Genomic DNA, 7500 nt, shown 5'->3' on the forward strand with positions numbered 1-7500 from the left:
CCACAGACCTCCACCCACAGACATCTCCCCCACTCCCACAGACCTCCACCCACAGACATCTCCCCCACTCCCACAGACCTCCACCCACAGACATCTCCCCCACTCCCACAGATCTACACCTTTAGACATCTCCCCCACTCCCACAGACCTCCACCCACAGACATCTCCCCCACTCCCACGGACCTCCACCCACAGACATCTCCCCCACTCCCACAGCCCTCCACCCACAGACATCTCCCCAAATCCCACAGATCTCCACCTTTAGACATCTCCCTCACTCCCACGGACCTCCACCCACAGACAACTCCCCCACTCCCACAGACCTCCACCTTTAGACATCTCCCCCACTCCCACAGACCTCCACCCACAGACATCTCCCCCACTCCCACAGACCTCCACCTTTAGAGTGTAGGAGGGTAGGAGCAGCTTTTATATAGAGGAGCGACTGCTGTTCTCTTTCTTTTTCGAGCTCACAACTTAAACGCTGAAATGACCACACACACACACACACACACGCACACACACACGCAAACACACACGCACACACACGCAAACACATACAAATAAATGTACTTAGATGTAATTGTTGTCCAATTGCAGTGAACTCCACAGTCTATAACCCCAGTATAAGGACAATGGCAGGTCTCAACATGTGTGTGTGTGTCTGTGTGTGTGTGTGTGTGTGTGTCTCTGTGTGTGTGTGTGTGTGTGCGTGTGTGTGTGTGTGTGTATGTGTGTTTGTGTGTGTGTGTCGGCAGCAGCAATCTCTGAGGTCAGCCACAGGCACTTCAGGCCACTTTGAAAAACACACACTGCTCCACAAGCAAGTGCACACAGACAAACACACACACACACACACTCTGCATAACTTCTATAGACATTTACCAATGCACATGCTCAAACGCTCACATTCAGAACAAGAGCAGGCAGAAATAATGGACTTAACTCAAGAGTGGAGAGAAGCAGGCAGTAGAGAGTAGAGCATAGAGGTGTAGAGAGAGAGGGAGAGAGAGAGAGAGGGAGAGAGAGAGAGAGAGAGAGCATCTGAGGAAAGGGCCAATAATGTATGCTAGCCCTCTATAAGACCTTCCAGCTGTTTCCCACAGTGCTTGGTGTGGATATGCACAATATGCATGTCACTACTGTCTTTGGTGTGTTACAAAGCCAAGTTCAGTCCCGTCAGCCAAACACACACACACACACACACACACACACACACACACACACACACACACACACACACACACACACACACACACACACCTACACATCTTGGTTCCAGAGTTGCCAGGTGCTACCCAAAGCTCTCCAAAGGAATGAAACATGAAAGAACCGAACAGACAAGAAGACTCCCTGTCTCTCTCTCTCTCTCTCTCTCTCTCTCTCTCTCTCTCTCTTTCAATCTCTCTCTCTGTGTCTCTCTTTCTCTCTCCCTCACTCTCTTTCTCACTCTCTCATGATCACCATGAATTCTGGAGTGAGAGTAGACACTAGCTACTGTACACCACTGGAGTTATAATTAGATTTGTTACAGTACGTTCTTTAACTAATTGGTTAACAGCAATGTAGGAGAAAGAACTAATTCTTTAAAAGAATTATGCATATGCTATGATGCAACACACATGCAGACACACACCCACACCCTCACACACCCACACACACACACACACACACACACACACACACACACACACACACACACACACACAAATTCCTTGAGTAATAAGATGCTTCCCTAGGCTACACCATCCCACTGCTCTAAGCAAACTAACATGACGTCAAGAGGAACAGCATGACGTCAAGAAGACGTTCACACTAAGATAATTCATCACACACACACACACACACACACACAAAAGCATGCACACACACACACACACACACACACAAAAGCATGCACACATGTTTATCCATTAGACACATGATAATGATGGCACAGCAGAATTTTGATGCTTGCCTTTGTTGGATTTCGTGAGACTGAAACAAACTTTTGGTTGGTGATGTTTACTTACCGTTTGTCATTCGGACTCCACTCAAGTTCTTAGAAGATATGAGCACTGCTCATAGTGGCCGTATGGGTGACAGAGGACTGACCTCAGAACTTTCAGTTTGTTGGGTCCAAGGAAGTCAGCTAAGCAGCTGGTGCATGACGGAGCTTACTTTTAGGGACAGATATGATGTATCTGCTTCATTTGTATATGAAATCAGTTTCCCAAGAGTGAGTGCTCCCAGAAGGAATGCGTTCAGCTCTGGACGAGGACCCACACTAAAGCATCCAAAGCCTCATATGTATGTGTACAGGCCACACAATAGTGAGAAAAGAACTAACAGCCAGTGCACAAGTGGAAGGCTAAATATAACCTGACCCTAAACACACCCTCTCACTGAACAGGCAGCACTGAATCCAATCCAACACTTCTGCACAGAGCTGTGTTTGTGTGTGTGTGTGTGTGTGTGTGTGTGTGTGTGTGTGTGTGTGTGTGTGTGTGTACAAAAAGCATGCCATTAGATAGTACCACAAAGAATGATAATTATCTCATCCTTGCTCCCTGAGTTTATAAGATGTGTGTGTTTGCGTGTGTCTTGGGATCAGGGGAAGCAGTTACTCTCAATCCTATTCTGGGGCGGTCACTTTGGCAGTGAGATCCATAACTAATCGCACCAGCTGTGGTCGACACAGCGACATGGCATAAAACAAATTCCAGAACTAAGAAGGTGATTATCACCACAGCGACCGCTGCCATGCCACTCAAATCTCAAGCCCTGCTGGCCTATGCAAATGGCCTTCAAACGTCATCATTCACACAGCTGACAGCCTGATGTGCTAATTTCAGCTAAGCAGATAATGGCAACACCCTTAGTAAAGTTCTACAACTGTACGTTACACGACCAGTTCAAGATATAGCTTGTGAATCTTTTTTTTTTGTGTGTATGTTATATTCTTTTATTTGGAATATTTATTCTGGAAAGAGTAAAAGAAATAAGCAATGAACTTTACAAGTACATTGCACACATGGTAACAAACTATAGTATGATTTTACAGCTGAAAGGCTTTGTAAAGTTAAAATATAAATGTTTTAATGTAGGTTTCAAAGATTTTTCTCTGTGGTGCAAATCCCCCACCCATACACACACACACACACACACACACACACACATACACACAAGTGTGAGATAAATGACCATTCAGATAATAACGGTAGTACTGTAGCCTGCAATCCGTCTAGATGTGCTACATGTACGTTTATTAAATCAGACACTAAAATAACTGGAACAAAAATGTCATCATCCATTCCTCCTTATAAACTGTCTGACCTCCTGTCCACAGCCACACCTACACTCACCCAAACAAACATTTCATGGCTCCACTCTCAGGTGGGATTATCAGTGATTGGCAGGTGGGATTATCAATGATTCGTTGGTGCTTTCCATGCAGGCAGTTTGTTCTTTTTGGACCCCCCAACGGTCCAGCCAAAGTGACCGTTCGTACCCAACATGTCTCTTTCCTGCTGTGCCGTGACAGACCGCCTCAGGCTGCAGGTGATGTCGACTGTACATGACATCTGCGCTGTGAGGGTGTGGCTCTGGTACTTGGACATTATGGGCGGAGCAGAGGCTGATGGTGGTGCAGTGTGGGCAGAGCCATTTATGATCGGTGCAGGTGAGAAGGACAACAGTTCAGGATGTGTACATTAGGCAGAGCTGACCATGTGAGCTGACCATGTGAGCTGACCATGAAAGCATGTGTGGGGTTTAACGTCCTGTTTCCTCCACTTAACTCTCCACTGTCTCTCTCTCCACACACGCATGCACACACACGCGCACACACACACACACACACACGCACACACACACACACACACACACACACACACACACACACACACACACACACACACACAGTCCCATGCAGCAGGACATGCAGAATACTGTGCTGGTTTTAATACCTGCAGGGCTCCTCCAGCACATCCAGCACTCAGGCTGCTCCCTGGAAGAGCTGGCAGAGCAGAGCACTGCTGATAGGCTAAAGATGACAGGAATACGTGTGTGTGTGTATGCGTGTGTGTGTGTGTGCGCGTGTGTGTGTGGGTGTGCGTGTGCGCGTGTGTGTGTGTGCGTGTGTGTGTGCGCGTGTGTGTGTGGGTGTGCGTGTGTGTGTGCGTGTGTGTGTGTGCACGTGTGTGTGTGCGTGTGTGTGTGTGGGTGTGCATGTGCGCATGTGTATGTGTGTGTGTGTGTGTGTGCGTGCGTGTGCGTGTGTGCGTGTGTGTGTGTGTGTGTGCGTGCGTGTGTGTGTGTGTGTGTGTGTGCGCGCGTGTGTGTGTGTGTGTGTGTGTGCGTGTGTGCGTGTGTGTGTGTGTGTGTGTGTGTGCGTGATAGAGAGAGTCTGAACGGCAGTGCTGAAACATGCTGCAGGGAGGCTGTCTGAGCCTCTGGTAATATACTAATGATACATGAACACACACGCACTCACACACACACACACACACACACACACACACACACACACACACACACACACACACAGTGGGAGAGAGTAAGAGACAGAGATTTTCCAACTACAGAAATGTTATTCCAGCAAACAGGAATGAAAGCAGTATCACATGCTGAATGGTACCAAATTCTGACAGACATGACACACACACACACACTCACACACACACACACACACACACACAGAGGGAGAGAGAGAGAGAACGAGAGAGTAAGGTGCTCTAGATAAGAAAAGCTGATCTGAGTAGACAGCAAGCTTTCACCAGCTCTTCTCTGAGATTACTTGCCATTGTACCCCCCCAAAACAACAACCCCTCCCCCCCAAAAAACAAACAAACAAAAAACAGAAAGCCCAATAGCAGCATTCAGCAGCATCTACATCTAGGTTGTATCTCTTTAATTACACTATGAATGTAGTCATCCAACAGCACACACATCAACTAATCCTGCTGCACTTTCATGACACTTCCAAGCCTGTGACACGCACACACACACACACAGACCCCCCAGATTTCTTTGGCTGAGCTGCCTTATAGGTTAACAGAAATCCCCTCTGTTTAAGAGTAATTGAAGGCTGAAACACTTGTGGAAAGCAGTGGGACTTTACACACACAAACACACCTATGAACACACACACGCCCACACACACACACACATGCAGACACACATTAGGTGCCTAGCTGAAGTGGCGATCCCACTTCTATCACTAGACCATATCTGCAGGTGGGCAATTTACTGTTTCCACGGAAACGCCTACCTGGGAAATCACCATGCTACACAGAGAGGAGCTGCTCCTAACAGACCAACACACATGTGCACACACACACAGTAATAAAATAGCACCTGGAATGAGTCTCCAGTCTTACTAAATATAGCGGCTTCTTTATCTGCTGCCAAAAGATGCCTGATCAAAAAGCCAACGGCATATGGACTCCATTAACCTACGACACAGACACACACGGAAGCGCCCACAGACACACATGAGTGCTTTTTTAATGTTGTGCCACCAATCATCTTGTTAGCACAGACATTTCATTAACCTCTTACATTTGCTGCTAGTCCGAGCCACGCCCACCGCCCCTCCGTCCTGCCCGAGGTCCCCGGTCCGAGCCACGCCCACCGCCCCTCCGTCCTGCCCAAGGTCCCCGGTCCGAGCCACACCCACCGCCCCTCCGTCCTTCCCGAGATCCCCGGTCCGAGCCACGCCCACCGCCCCTCCGTCCTGCCCGAGATCCCCGGTCCGAGCCACGCCCACCGCCCCTCCGTCCTGACCGAGATCCTGGGTCCGAGCCACGCCCACCGCCCCTCCGTCCTGCCCGAGATCCCCGGTCCGAGCCACGCCCACCGCCCCTCCGTCCTGCCCGAGATCCCCGGTCCGAGCCACGCCCACCGCCCCTCCGTCCTGCCCGAGATCCCCGGTCCGAGCCACGCCCACCGCCCCTCCGTCCTGACCGAGATCCCGGGTCCGAGCCACGCCCACCGCCCCTCCGTCCTGCCCGAGATCCTTCTCCTTCTTTTCTCAGCAATGGCTCGTGCTTTGGCAGAACACTGTGGCCGCCTGAAGTGACCTGGGCTGGCGGCGAACACAAGAACGCACTTCTGAGCTCGCACAGCCATGCGCGTCATAATTCACTAAACAACTTTAATGAAACAGTCATTGAATCAGGATTAAAAATAGAAACATGAGAGCGAGAATACAAAACAGGTCCAACAGTGCTTTTATCTACTTAATCCCTAAGAACCCTTACTGACTTAAGCACCAAGTACCTACTAAGCTACTTGGTACTTACTAACCTATTAAGTACTAAGTACTGATTTGTTCAAACTGATGAACTACTCCTTAACTTTCGTCATACCACCTTTATTGGCAACAGCTATATTGCTTATAAGTAATGAGTGTGAGAGGCTGCAGATAGCAGAAAAAAAACATATAAATCCCTTTCTCAGGTATACATGAGTAAAAATACTGTGTGAAAATGATTAGAAATATAAAATTCTATCAGGTTCCTGAGTATATATCGGACTTCACCGGCTGCCATGTTCCATATCAGTCAGGTATGTGTCTCAGTGCTGTGTATACACTCACACTAAACAGGAAGTACATGTTACATTTACTTCTAGTCAATATGAATCATCAATCCTTTTCATCCAATTCCAATAGATAAATAAATTCTAATGTCCTTTTAATTGTAGCGTGTTCTACTTTGTGTGTGTATCTTAGAGAGAGGGAGAGAAGAAATTAAACAATTGTAGAGGATCTGCCACTTGTATATCATAGCTCTCTCTCTCTCTCTCTCTCTGTGTGTGTGTGTGTGTGTGTGTGTGTGTGTGTGTGTGTGTGTGTGTGTGTGTGTGTGTGTGTGTGTGTGCGTGCGAGTGATTGAAACTTCATTGATATTTAATTCTCTCTGCATTCTCCGAGTGAGTGAAGGGAGAGATACCGTATCTGAGTGTGGCTCTTTAACAGAGGGAATGTATGTTTAAGCATGAGTGCATCTGTCGATAGTCCACTGGTCGCAAATATATAAACACACACACAAACAGACACACACATATACCAACCTATGGGACTAATCACTTTGTATGGTCGTTTTCTAAAATTCCCCATCCGTGTAGTTGCGTATGCATTACTGCAGAGGTTGGCAGCTTACTGGAAATCTTTATTTAAGTGGAAACTGTTTAAGCAAGCATAACATATCATAAAAGATCAAATGTTTGCCCTGGTTTTTTCACATATTCATGTACCTGGGAGCAGCACACACTGACTACATAAAATAAACTTACCTGACTGAGGAATTTGGTGCAGAGCTGAATCTATGGGGGAATGTGCTGGAGCAGCATAATTCCAGGGCTGTATTGATTTAAGCAGCAGGAGTACTCCCCAACATGCAACTCCAGCAGACCCAAGCCGAAGGAAGGACCTGTAGACCAGCCAGCAGATGCTTCTTGAAGTGTAACAAGGTCAGCCATTCCAAACCACTCGATCAGAGCAGTAATCCCACAACA

At 47.7% G+C, this 7500-nt stretch overlaps 1 protein-coding gene across 2 annotated transcripts in view; it reads right to left on the reverse strand.

The window, feature by feature from the left end:
- Positions 1-7500, reverse strand: part of sema3b (sema domain, immunoglobulin domain (Ig), short basic domain, secreted, (semaphorin) 3B) — a 39756-nt gene that overhangs the window by 19731 nt on the left and 12525 nt on the right. The window contains exon 1 of one of the 2 annotated variants that reach the window (XM_035521921.2): positions 7279-7500. This exon is cut by the window's right edge and continues 912 nt beyond it. The exons of the other annotated variant lie outside the window; for it this stretch is intronic. The gene's annotated coding sequence lies outside the window, so the exon portion shown is untranslated. The remainder of the gene's footprint in view (positions 1-7278) is intronic. 2 annotated transcript variants of the gene reach the window in all.

This window comes from Electrophorus electricus, chromosome 25 (assembly GCF_041902795.1).
Source record: "Electrophorus electricus isolate QZ-2024a chromosome 25, ASM4190279v1, whole genome shotgun sequence".
Lineage (NCBI taxonomy): Eukaryota > Metazoa > Chordata > Actinopteri > Gymnotiformes > Gymnotidae > Electrophorus > Electrophorus electricus.